This window comes from Sciurus vulgaris (genome assembly GCF_902686455.1).
Source record: "Sciurus vulgaris genome assembly, chromosome: 4".
Classification (NCBI taxonomy): Eukaryota; Metazoa; Chordata; class Mammalia; order Rodentia; family Sciuridae; genus Sciurus; species Sciurus vulgaris.
In genome coordinates this window covers 31,015,612-31,029,227 of record NC_136464.1, presented here as the reverse complement: position 1 = coordinate 31,029,227, position 13,616 = coordinate 31,015,612, and the positions used below count along the sequence as shown (strand labels likewise).

General features: G+C 47.8%; 1 protein-coding gene and 1 long non-coding RNA gene across 9 annotated transcripts in view; one reads left to right on the top strand and one right to left on the bottom strand.

Annotated features, from left to right (window-relative positions):
* LOC306659912 overlaps positions 1-11,134 on the top strand; it is a 39,156-nt gene extending 28,022 nt beyond the window's left edge. For all 3 annotated transcript variants that reach the window (XR_013763482.1, XR_013763483.1, XR_013763484.1), the window contains exon 2: positions 10,311-11,134. This is a non-coding gene — a long non-coding RNA (uncharacterized lncRNA). The remainder of the gene's footprint in view (positions 1-10,310) is intronic.
* The window catches only part of CRTAC1 (cartilage acidic protein 1), a 135,274-nt gene that overhangs the window by 61,219 nt on the left and 60,439 nt on the right, over positions 1-13,616 (bottom strand). The gene's annotated exons all lie outside the window — the stretch shown is intronic.

The following is a 13,616-nucleotide window of genomic DNA, read 5'->3' as shown; positions in this document are numbered from 1 at the left end:
CTTCAGGGAAGAGCTCTGATTGGCCCTGTTTGGGTCACATGTCTGTCCCAGAGCCAGGAGCTGGGAGCCAACAGTTGACAGTCTTCAGGTAGGAGTCGAGTATCTTTGGGAAAAGAAGAGTCTGGAAGGATAAGGAATGTGTCTCCAGATGACAGTGACTCATCTGGTCTATCCATTCTGGAGACTCACTCACCAAGGTCTGCTGAGGGGAGGCAGCACTTCCCTAACTCTACCCAGTCCCTGTGTCCTTCAGCACATCTCAAGGTCCCTCAACACCACTCCAGAAGTCCCAGGGAGAGGTGAACAATGGACATAGAGCGAATGTCTGACTCACTGGGTTCTGGAAATCTGAGGCTGCATTCCAGGCAGCAGGGCTGGGCTGCAGGCACTCAGAGATGGCTGCTGCAAGACCAGTAGATGAGTCTACTTGCTGTGGATAAAGGCAAATCGCTAACTGCTGGGTTGCAAAACACTACTCAAATTTTCTTTCCCTCATCCATCTATAAGCTGCCATCTAAAAAGTTGCTGGTCTTCATCTTCATTTCAGTTGAGGAACTGGACCAATTTGGAGGCCAGGATGGTGTGGCAAGTAGCCCATGGATTCATTTAAGAGTGAAAAAGCTAAGTCAGCCATTGACTTAGCGTCACTCTAGTGGGATCCTATTTTCAGGTTGGGCATATTGCTATGACAGGTACATGAACATATGATGTAACTCTGCTCAGAGTCTCAGCCTGGTACAGCAAATAAGAGTGGCCCCAATCCCAAGCGTTCAGGGGAGAGAAAGGTCACTTTTGCTGGAGTAAACTCTTTAAAATGAAGGTGCATTTGACCTAGAACTTGAGAGATATATAGGATTTTAATAAGAGATGTATGGGTAGGCATTTACAAAAGACATGGTGTGAGCTGAGAAGCAGATCAGTTGAGGGAATGGGGTGGGCTAGCTGGACAACATAGAGATGAGTGTTGGATAATAGTGGAAAATGATAGAAGGCAAAACAGAACGGGACGTGCAGCTAAGTTGTGAAAATGTGGCATAGAGTCTGAGCTTTAGATTTTATTGGTTGGAAGTAGAGAGCCACTGAAGGACTCTGATCAGGATGTATCATTGTATCCAAGCCCTGTCCCGGAGAGGATTATCTGGTGGTTGAGTTCGTGAAGGATTGCCAAGGGAGAGAACTGGAACATTAGTGTAGAATAATGAAAATTGGATTCCATGAGATTCCCCTAGTCCTTCTGAGTCAACATAAGTAGGTTTCTGTTCTTTGCAAGCAAATGACTTCCAAGACAGAAGAGTCAAGAAAGCACAGAAGTCAGGAAAGCAAGAATCAAAATAAGAGGGGTCCAAAGGGCCAAGTGCTGGAAAAGCAAATGGATTTGACAATTTGGAAGCCACTGACGACCTTTAGGGAGGCTGTTCACCTTGAGAGGGGACCTGAGGGCCCAGAGGAGTGCTTGGGGAGGCTGCGCAGATGGCTTGCTGAAGACAGAAAGGGCTCAGAGAGATCCAGAACATGGCCAGGGCACAAGGCGTTAAGTGAGGGTGTCACCAAGCTCTGAGGCCTGTGTACGTGTGGGGGCAAGAAAAAAAGACCTAGGAGGGGCAGTAGACTCCCGCGTACCTGGGCAAGATGAGGAGGAGGGGCAGGGAACAGGGTGTCAGGGCAGCTCATGGGTCAGATCAAAGAGAACAACTCCAAGAGGATGCCCTTGATCTTCTCATAAAGGTGATGAAGGATGAGGTTCTTTCCTGAGAGGAAAGTGGGGGAGTGAGGGCTGGGGGAGAAGTTGGAAGAGCAACCAAATAGCTTAGACACGGCCATATTCCACGGTAAACAGGACAGGCAGATAAGCTGCCTCAGAAGGTGAGGTCGGGACCATTGGAGGAGGAATGGTGAGCCGCAGAGGACAGGGGTGGGATCCCCGTCCCACAGGGAAGACAAACTGCACAGGGAGTGAAGTGAACGGGAGGGCACAGGCAGAGGCGGAGTGTAGGCAGGGCTGCCTCAGGGAACAAGCTGTGGAGGGCAGCCCTGCAGATCTGACTGGGTAAATTTGGCAAAAGCCCCTGCTCTTCAAACCAATGTGGGTTCTGTGGGGGCAACACAGAGTGACAGAGAGAGCCCTGGACCTGGAATCAGAACATACAGGCTGGGAGACAGTCTAGCTCTGCGGTGAAGCACTCATGGCAGGAGCGAGATAGCCCAAGGGCAGGTCCTGCTCAGTCATGTGGGTGCTCTTGGAAATCGGCCAACCCAAGCAAGCCTCAGTTTCCTCAAGTGTCAAGTGAGGATGCCAACCTCAGCTCTTGGGCTGATCATACCCGTCCGAGGGTTCATACAATGGTCAGCACAGAGCAAATGCTCAATAAACACTAGTTAGCAAGTCTATCTTCTCCCTCCCACACTCAGTGTCTGACACACAATGAGAACTCCATAAATATTTTTGAAAGAATGACTTATTATTATTACCTGGGTAGCCTTGAGCACAGAAGACTGTGCGCTTCATGAAGTTCTGGACTATATTTTATTCTTCTAGCGCCAAACACAGTGTTTGATAAAGGGACCTGTTTATTTTTACTAGGATTCAGTTTCCTCATCTATGAAGTGGGGCTAATAATATTTGCTTTACTTCAAGATCAAATGAGATAATACAGGCAAACCTTGGCACAGCTGTAGGTTTCATATACACGGACACACACACACACACACACACACACACACACACAAACACATGCGCCATGTACCTGGCTATTGTCTGCAGCAGAGGCAGCTGCCTGGGCCCCCTGGGGAGCCCTAGCTCTTCTACCCTGCTCGGCAATTGCTGAATGATAGGCCCAGTGAGCTGCAGGAATGCCCTGGTAAAGGGAGATGACAGTGATTTGTTGAGGGCCTGGTCAGCAGGCAGCAGTGGTTTTCTCTAGCAGGGAGGAAGTCCAGGGCTGGTCATGGGCTGGAGGTGTACAGGAGGCACCTTTAAGACAGCTTTAAGACAGCCTGGCCTAATGTCTGGATTGGATAAGCAAGGAGACACAGGTTTGTTAGAAACAGGTCACAGGCCCTGGTGGGGAGCAGGGAGTAGAGAGGTCAGGCCCTGATGAGGGGGAGGGTTGTCATGCAAAGACAAGGACCAGGTGAGCTCATGTTGGTCACAGCTCAGTGGGGAATAAAGATGGCCCTCTTCAGATCAGAAAAGTCACCCTCTGGCCCACGGCTCTGTCCATTCAAGGCCCTGGACCAGATTCTAACTGAGAGGCTGGCCCCTTTTTATGACCATGAAATTCCCCCTTTATGGTGATCTGCTTGGAATTCTAATATAAGCTGCTGCAGGATGTACGGGCCATGTTGCACTGGAACCTGACTCCCTTTGCTCACTGGCCACTGCTGGTGCTTGGTCCATACCTTGTGCACCAACTGTTCTGCTTGCTGGACTCCACTCCTTCCTCTCCTGACCATCCCCTCCCGCTGGGGACGTCAAGTTCTAGTGTTCCCTCTCATGCTGCAGCTAATGGGGGTACGCCTGGCTGTGTCTTGAGAAATAATGGTGGAGGAAGCAGCAAAAGCCTTCTAGTTGCTATGGAGTGTTAACTGATGAATTCAACTCTTCATTTTGATTGGAAGGAAATAGTTCTAGAAGAGACTTTTGCTTTAAAAAATATAGAGCTGCCAACTACACAAGGCGTTCATTCAGAGGGGTCTTTGTTGCCAAGCTGGCTTCAATTCCCTTCGCTGTGCATTAACACTAATCAGAATCTGGCTGTTCCAGCAAATGTGCATTAAAGTTTAGGGACAGAAAATGTTGTGTGTTAAGTATTGGTGAAAAAGTACCAAATTAGACCTAGACATTTATTTCTTTAAAGTGCTTGCTGTATAAAAATTACCTACCTGACTGGCAATTAAGATAAATAGTTATGTTAATTACAAATGAAAGGACAGAATATAATCTAAGATATTAGGCCAGCAGACATTTTATGGTTTGACTCATCCATCTACAACAAAGCCCCTGGTCCATCCTGATTGCCAGAGGAGGAGTGAGCAGCTTCAAAAGTGCAAAATTTCTGGTCCCACCCCAGATCTCTGAATCAGAATCTGCACTTTAACGTTTCTGGGGCATTATGTTTCAGAAGGGTTGGTCTGGATGGATGTGTCTCAAAAGGTAGCTCACAGAAGCCTACATTGAAAACTCCTGAGTTGCTGCTTAAATATGTGAATCCCAGTGCACCACTCAGCCTGCTCAATTAGAGACCAGGAATCAGCATTCCATACAAACTCCCAGGTGATGTTCATGGCCACCAAAATGTGAAACACATCCCTAGTCCTTCCCATCCCCTTGAGATCCACCACGGACCACCTAGCACATGGTGCTCCGAGTCCAACACAAAAGGACTTGGATAAAGCTCATCTGTGCCATTTGTGGGTTTACAACAACATCGCTGCAGTTAAACATGTTGAGAACAAGCTGTGGTGAGAAGACCCTGGAAGGATAATACTGATTAATTCACAATTCACAAAGCCTCTGATTCTCCTTCCACACTTGTGAATGTATGTCCTCCCTGAGGGTAGAGAAGCAACACACTGTCCTCATCCTTTCCTTTCTCCTGGAGCTGAGTAGGCTCCCTTGCCAAGGAACCATTTGTCCTTTTGAGCCATGGGGTGGAGCCCAGTCCAGCATCCTGCTCTGGGCAGACAGGAATCCAGAGACTCATTTCATGAGCTTTTTCATAGAAGCCTTCTGCCTTCCTCCTTGCACCTTCTACCCCTTCCAAGAACCAGCCAGCAGCCCCTCTGCAGCTCTGCCCAACCAAATCCAGTCCCCGGCACACAGGTCAGTGAAGGTCGGATAGCTAGCCTCGGCATCTGCAAGCGCTCAATCCTTTGGGAGGGCACGAGCATTCTTCTTTTCCTTGTGATGTGTGCATTTAGTCCCTTTAGAAAGAGAAGACAGCCATAGCACTCTTTTTCAAAGATAAGAGAAACCAGCCATCATCTTTTGAAATTCAATGTGAGACAAGCTGAGATGGGACAGCGTGTGATAGGAGTCTGGCTGGAGGTCTCTGTTGATCTGTGGCCTCAATAAGCGGCCAGAAGGCAGCAGGCCCCCAACAGTGGCCCTTCATGGAACGGCGTCTCTGTTGGGCTGCCTGGCCCTGACCTCAGGACTCAAATCACAGAGCCAAGGAGGGGCGACATATTCTATTCCGCCTTTGGGCCTGCGGTCTTGGGTGCACAGGCAGGGGTATGGTAGTCTGTGGTTACCCACACCCATGGCTTAATCCTTGCAGCAATCCGATAGGCCACTCTGAACCTCCCCCACCTTAAATGAGAAACTAAGGCCAGAGGTTAGTCATGTGTCCAAGTCACACAACTGGAAAGCTAGCAAGGCTAGGCTCTGAATGTGGTTCCTCTGATTCTAAATTCTGGTTTCTTCTTCCTCCCGACCACAATGTCTTCTTTTTCTCCTACTCACGAGCTAACATATTATTTTAACTAGACTAGGGATTCCTTTTGGCAAAGCTTTCTCCAAATTATACCGGTGGGTGCAGAAGGAGCACGTGGTACCCTCTCAGCAGGTGTGGTGGCCAAAAAACAGTTATTGCTTCCTTACATTGTGCCTCTGGCAAATTCTCGGGAGGTGTAGCTGAAAAATCAGTGCCAGATGGCTGTCGTGTAGAAATCTCTATGGCTCGGTGGCTATGCAGTCGGCCCTGGAGGGACATCTTTGCAGCTGAGGAACGTGGCAGGACTATGCTGGACCTGGGCCCTCACAGGCCTCCTGGTTGCTTTGTGGCGGTACAGACCTTAGTCGGCTCAGCCTAGCTTCCTTTCCAGGGAAAAGACTGATATTGAAGCAAGGCGAGGGGAGAGGACACGTGGCAAGCACAGCTTCTAGGAGGCATTTCTGTTCATCTGAAGAGCCCCCACAGGCCTGGATGGGGATGGTGATAAAGGGGAATGTGACAGCACAAATAAGGCTCCTGTCCGCACAATCATTAGACTCAACAGATAAATGTGGACCCGTCATCAGAAATGACAATCTGGGTGTTACAAATAACTGACTCGCCGTTGTGATTGCTGGAGCTGAGGTTTGGTAGGAAAGTGGAAACCTGAGCAGTGACAGAGCTTCTGCCCTTTGCAGGGTCTCCAAGAGCAAAGAGGACTCCTGCCAGAGCCTGCTTGCTGAAGAGTAGGAGCCAGGCAGGTGTCTTTGATGCATTACTCCAAGGATTTCAGCCTGCACCCTATGCCTTCCTCTTTGTGTTAAGCAAGTCCCATACGTGCATGAGGGCGGAGGCTGGGGCCACACAGGGGCTAGGACCCTGCATCAGTCTACTTGCTGCCATAACAAAGTACTGGGCAGCTTAACCCGGATTTATCCTCCTGCAGTTCTGGAGACCAGAAGTCTGCAGTCAAGGGACTGGCAAAGTCGCGCTCCCTCTGGGGTTCTGGGGAGAGTGCGCGCCTTTACCTCTCACAGCTTCTGGTGGCTGCAGGTGTTGCTTGGCTTGTGGCTGCATCACTTCAAGATAAACTCTTCTCAAGGTCTTAAACGTCATCACATCTTTTGCCACATACGGTCAAGTCCAGGGATTAGGACATAGACATAAATACATTTTTTGAGGCTACCAACCATTATAGCCTGCTCTGGATTAACACTTAATTTACCAGGAAACATAGGAGTAAATCAGTAACAACCACAGCTGGGGGATGCTAGCGGCTCCACATGCACCAACTCATCCATCTTCCCAGCTCTGGTAAGTCTCCATTGGGCTTTCCTTTCACAAAGGGAAAACCGAAGCTCTGAAGTCCATACTCCAGGCTTCTGGTCTGTGTCCTGTGGAGCTCAAGGGTTCCAGAGATTCTCCAAGAACCCCAAGGGGAAGAGAGGGAGGATGTTAGAAGGGCTGTGGGCCCCTGGCCCCCTTCGGCCACAGCAGCTCCACTCTGATTTGATTTCTGTGTTAGGGTACACAAAAAGATTTTCTTTTTGTGCCAAAGGGTTACTCTAAGAAAATGAAGTTTGAAAGCCCCAGCTCTGCACTCTGCTGCTGGGCATTGTTTGGGCACGAGCCCCATCTCCAGAATCAGACACACCTGGCATCAGATCTCCCCTCTGTCCTTTTGTCATCCTGTGTCCTCGGGTGAGTTACCAAACCTCTCCCAGCGTCACGCTTCTCATCTGGGCAATGGAAATATTAACCGTACCTACTGCAAAGGGCTCCCGTGGGAACTGAATGAGAAAAGCACCTCTGTGTTTAAAACAGGATCAGGAAACACTAGCCGTTGTTTTCTGTGTGATCATGATTGGCTTGTGTGTGCTTCCACCGCTCGGTTACCCAGATACTTCCGTGGGCCTGGTTTTCCTCCAAATCACATTTTTACTCTCCAGTTTTGGACAGTAAAAATGTTTTTCCAGAACAGGTGTGTCCAGCTGTGTTTCCCTCACTGGAGCTTCCGGAGAAGATGGTTGGCAGCCCCTGGCAATGACGTGCAACACCACTCTCCCAGGCTCACACAGAGGGCGCTGTCATCCGCATCACATGCCTGAGCGCACAGTGCCAGCCATTGCCTCGGACAAGATCCCAAAGAGGCTGCGAGGGCTTGACTAGTAAAGCTGGGCCCCACAGGGACCCGTGGAACTTTCTGGATAAATTCGATAATCACGAAGATTTATGTACACACACCTGTGGGCTTCTAGATGACCCTAGAGCAAGCAACTGAAGCCTTGCTGGTCAAGCACAAGTCAATGGAAAGGGCCACCCAAGTGGCAAAGGGAGGTGGACCTGCTTCTCTGTTAAGGGCCCACAGTTACACCTGCTTCTGGACTGAATGCAGAGTGTAAGTTCCAGGACGCAGGCTGACTGACACCAGGCTCTCTGGTATATTCCCAAACAGCTGCTTTAAGCACAGATTCCGATTAAATTTTAGAATGCATCATAATGACAGCTTAGCACGTACTGACTGCTTGCTGCCTGCCAGGCACGGGGCTAAGAACTTTATATGCATGTTCTCATGTTCCCCTAAATGAACCTATTATCCCTTTTTACAGATGAGGTGTAGGAGCTCAAGTGACTCCCCGAAGGTCATTTAGCTCTAAAGTGACAGTCACTGCTCAGCCTGGGATTTGCATGCTCTCTGGAGGCTGTCCTCTCAATCCAGACACGATCCCTGTCTAGGATCAGTGATCTTGAGAAATTCACGTGTCCACTCTTGGGCATCTTTCTTACTGACAAGGACTAATCCTTATCATTAAGAATAAATGCTATATATAGCAATAGTAGTTATTAAAGCAAAACAAAACAAAACAAAAAACCCACCACCAACAACAAAACAGACAGATGAACAATTTCTTTGGAACAGGTTCTTCTCTAAATCACAGAAACCTGCAGTTGTAGGCTCTTAGAAGGGACAAACACTAACAGGGACCTTGACTGTTTTCCCCACGGCATAGTGGTGCCTATTTCAGGGAGAGCTCAGGCGTCAGGGGCAGGGAGAACTCTCTGGAAAGTGCACACTGAGAAGCAGAGCACTTATTCTAAGAGGAGAGGTATCTCTCTTTGCAGATAAGAAGGCAATGCTTCTAAGAGATATCGGGACAAGGGTGTGTCTGGCATTGGTGGTCTCTCAGGAGGAGCTGACAGAAGACTTCTTAGAATCGAGGTGCAGAGGGGGACAGTGGGGAAACAGAGTGATATTAAAGGAGCATGGCCCTGAGAAGGTGAGCTTATTCCTAACAACATCAACACCAATAGCATCAACAAATATAGCAAGATGAGTTAGGGTCACTAGGTGACATGTGCCCTTTAGCTGAATTATCTCCCACTCTCCAAGGTAGAATCTATTATTTGCCTCCCTTTTACTGATGAGAAAACCAAGGATCAGCAAGGTTAAGTAACATGCCTGGAATTGCAGAGCTGCAAATCAGCAGAGCCCAGTTCAAGCCCAGGCGGGTGAGGTCCTAGAGCTCATGTTTTAAACAGTTTTCTTCTTGCTTTTCCTTTTATCTGGCTGGTCCCTCACCTGTCTTCTGAAGGTGGGTAGTTTTGATGCAGTGGGGGCTGTGGAATGCAATAGATCCTTACCCCTGGGATGGTGGGTTAAAATGTGTGAGATGTCAAAGGAATACTAAGAGTCTGTGTGTGTGTGTGTGTGTGTGTGTGTGTGTGTGTGTGTGTTGGGAAGAGGTGTTGGAGGGGAGGCTTAGACACAGGAGGTAGAAATGACATTTGTTTACACATACCACAACTTCCGGTGCCACAGGAAATTCAAAACAGGGTTGAGTTTGGGGGTGCTAGCCAGGTCCTCTGAGGCCCTCTCTTCCCATTCTGGAACCATCCCCAGGGCTGCATGGGGGGTGGTCTATCTTCATTTTTCACCTCCTCCATCCCCTCCCGGGGTCCTGCTGCGGCTCTAGTGGGAAAGTGGGGCCACTAGAAATAGGAGGCCTGCCAATGGGTCATTTTACGATAAACCTCTGGCTTGCTCAGCCTCAGGGCTTTTTAGGTCAAGAACACAGTTTAAAAACAGAGCTGGGTATTCTGTACTTTTTCAAACTGGGGCAGAAGATGAGCCCATTATACACCAGTTGGCAAAAGAGATGGGAAATTCTCTTCTCTCTCAAAGACATTTTGTTGCGTTTAATGGAGAGAGCAATGGGGGAACATTAGAAATGAGCCACCCTTTTAAGAGAGCAGCCATCTCTGGCTGTCCTAATCTATACCCAAAACCACACTCGAAGAGCTAGAGCATGTCCTTTAAAAAAAGAAAAAAAAAATTAACAAACTTTAGTTTTTTAGAATAGCTTTAGGTTCACAGAAAAATTGAGCAGGAAATACACAGATTCCCTTATGTCCCCGGCTCCTCTGTCCCCACCTGGACAGCCCACCAGAGTGGCCCATTTGTTATCATGATGAACCTACACTAATGCAGCATATCTGCCCAAAGCCCAGAATTTACACCAGGGTGCACTTTTGCTGTTGCATGTTCTGTGGGTTTGGCATAGGACATGTCCTTTTTTATACCCGACAGGGCAAGGAAGGAGTGACTGACTGGAGACCAACAGGCAGGGCAAGGCCACAGCTAACATAGCTCTGGGTTAGCCTGCATGTCCGCACCTTCTTTGCCAGAACATGCAACCACCCAGTCTCATGGGGGGGCCAATAACAAGAAAGAGAGGCAGAGAGGATTCACTGGGATGAAAGTAATGGGAATAAATTTCCTGGGTCCTGAAAAACAAGGACCACTCTCTACCCTGCCGCTTTTGGTGGATCTGCTCAGTGTTTTTTTTTTTTTTTTTTTTCCCCCTCTCATTTCAGAAGATGCTGAGATGAGACTGGGGACTCTGGAAAACTGAGGGAGCAAGACTTCAGGTGTCAAGGCCTACATGAGCACTGAGTGTAAAGGAGCAGCAAGCTGTTAGGTGACTCTGTGGAATATGGAGGCCTTTGGAGTTAGATGTAGGTTCAAGTTCTGGATCTGGGAGTTGTGAATCACAAGTATAAAATGGCCTTATCTAATGAGTCTCAAATGCCTGTGAACCAGCAGTCCCCAAGACCCCTCAATGATTTACTTGGAGGCCACACAAGACTCAGCATATAATTATACTCACAAGTAAGATTTAAGATTTATTGTGGCAAAATATAAAAAGCAAAATCAGCAAAGGAAAAAGGCATGTGGGAGAAGTTCAGAGGTAACCAGACACAGGCTTCCAAGAGTCTCCTCCCAGAGGAGGACACAGACAGCGCTTCATTTCCCCAGCAACGAGTTGTGACAACATGTGTGAAATGTCGTCCACCAGGAAAGCTCATTAGAGTCTCAGTGCCCAGGATTTTCATTGGGGGCTGGTCCCACAGGCACCCTCTGCTTAGCATGTAACAAGATTCTGGTCTCTTGGAAGGAAAGTAGGTGTTCAGTATAAACCATGTTATTTGTATTGACAGTTTAGGCACAGTGAGCTAATTGTATCTGATCTGGGGATGGTGTGAAACCTCCCCAAATCCAAGTTCACAGGCACCAGCCAAAGACCAACCTGGCACACGGGTCTTCCTAAGGATTGCAGTCCCAGGCCTGTTGTAACTCTTCTCTACCAGCCTGCTTCATTGTTTGGCATATAGCAGATGCTTAATAAATTACAGCTCTTTTATCAGCAGCACCGTTTCTTTCTCTACAGCAAGGAGAGACTATCTTATCACCACAACTTTCCTCCCAGTCAGATGGAAAGTGAAAAAACAAGGTACCCACATATACATACATGCATGTTTCCATGATGGTCTCTGTAATACACAAGTGTGTATCTAAGACATAAGTAACTGTTCACATAATAAACCTTTCCTCTCTAGAGGTTGAATCACAATTCTTTCATTTCTGGTCTTAGTTTGCCATTTACAATTCTGACTAACATGCCTTCCAAGTCTTTAGCTGAGTCACTGAAAAAAAGAATAAGTTCAATGAGGCAGGCCCCAGGATAGAGCCTTCCTGCAGTCTCTTGAATCAACCTTTGGGAGGTGGTTCTAGCTAAGGGAATGATCGTCTGCCTTATAGGTCAACATATTCAATGTGATAAAGTTAGAGGAAGACTGTTAACTGCTTCACTAAAATAAAAATAAACGATGTCCACAGCATTCTGCCAGTCCACGAGTCGAATGCCTCCTTGCAAGGAAACAAGGGTAGTCAGTTGCATGTGGATCATTCTCAGGTAGCCGGTGTTAGCTCCTGGTGATTGCCACACAGTGTCCTAAAAACTTATAAGCCCTTTATTTGAGGCCACTGGTCTTTATTTTCTGGTCCACTCTTTTTTTTTCTGTTTGAAATAATTGGCCTGTTCTCTTTCTTGACTCTCCCATTTTTCTAGGGTCACCACAGGTCATTAAGAGCACAGCTGCACCCTGTTCTATAATTTTATTTCAGGTGACCAGGTGTGCACCTCACCTGCCTCAGGCTGCCCTGGTTTTGCCTATACAAGTCCATCGTGGTCCTCATGGAGGACATGGGTGTCCATGGGAGTTGCAAGGTCTACCTGCTTTCTCTCCCTTGCAGCATCTTTCTGTATCTCCCAAACAACCTACTCCCTTTCTCATCTTCTGCTTCTTCAAACAAGAATACCAACACTGTGCTCTAAGACATCAGCAATTAGGAAAAAATGTCATTAAAAGTCCACCAAAATTACAGGGGTTCATTATACTACTGGCCCCATTTGTATATGTTTAAACATTTTAAATATATATTTTCCCGCAAAGCAACTACAATCATGTCAACAGTGTTAGAAAACATATATGGTCACTCTGAATCTTAAGTCTGAGGGAAAGGGGAAGGAGCACTTGGCATGCAAACAGGGAGCAGACCAACTAAGTCACAGGAGCTTACAGAAATGATTCATTTCTGTAGGGTCTGATAATCCTAACCCCAAAGCCAAAATGCACTCCTTCCTAGTTCTTCCTCCCCCGAGGGTGGTGATGGTTAAGGAGAATTCTGTCTATTTAAGCAGAGACACTTCAATGCTCCGGGCATTGATCTTACGCCTTCCCCTGGATAAGCATGCCTACAGTCTCATTTTAAAGGTAACTGGTTAATTTCCACAAGTCCTTAGAACTTGCATCTCTTTTACATCTGCTCTCTTTGGTGTCTTCTTTAGAAACACTGGATCCCAGGAGACAGTTTCCATGTCTCTAACTTTCTTCAGAAAGCTGTGGAATGTGACTGTGCTCAGGCACCAAGCACACCCCAGTTCTCCACGCTTGCTGTTTCTTCTGCCTGTGACCAAGGTAGTAGGGCCTTGGGTCACTAGGGTTGGGTCAGGTCTCGTTGTCCCGTTTCCAAGTCAACCCTCCAGGCAACAACAAGGAAAGAGACGCCAAGTGGATCTGAAGCAGCCTTTCCCAGCAAGATCAAGAGAAAAGGGACAGATCTCAGCCAACTTCCTAGGAGAAGTTTCTGATCCACAGAAAACAGGACGCTGCATCAGAAGGAATACCCAGAACCATTTTTCAAGACTAGCAGCTGTGAAGGAATTAACGTAGATCACCATTTAGTGCACACACAGACTCATTCCCCCCTCAAAGAGCTTCGCAGTCGTTATTAAAGGACACATTTCAGAGCATAATATTATTAGGCCATTGATCGTTGTTTGTTTCGATGTTTAATTCAGTAACAACTGGGGTTGGGGAGGACTTTAAATGAAACAGATGCTCTGAAGACCTGCACAAACATTCCAATTTTCCACTGGGTTTCACGAGGAGCTTGGCAATGCCGCAGGGACCAGGGGCTCCCAGTGCCACGAGGTTTTTACAGGCAGGGAGTTTGGGGGGCCGGCTGCTGAGCAAGCCTCTGCGGCCTTGCAGTACAGAAAATAGAAAAGGCAGAGAGTTCCACATGAATCCAAACAACATCCGCTCCCTCTGTCACCACGCATTAAATGATCCGGGACCGAAATTCAATACACACCTCAGGCACTCTTGCGGAACGGTACCCGCACATCTCGGCGGCATCAACATCCCAGGAGGAAAAGAATAGCAGGGAGTGGGGGTTCGGCGGGGGGAAGAACAGAGAAAAAGATGCTGCTCCTCTGGACAAGCACGAGAATTAAAGACACCACACGGGGACAACCAGGCCCCCTGCTCCTCCTG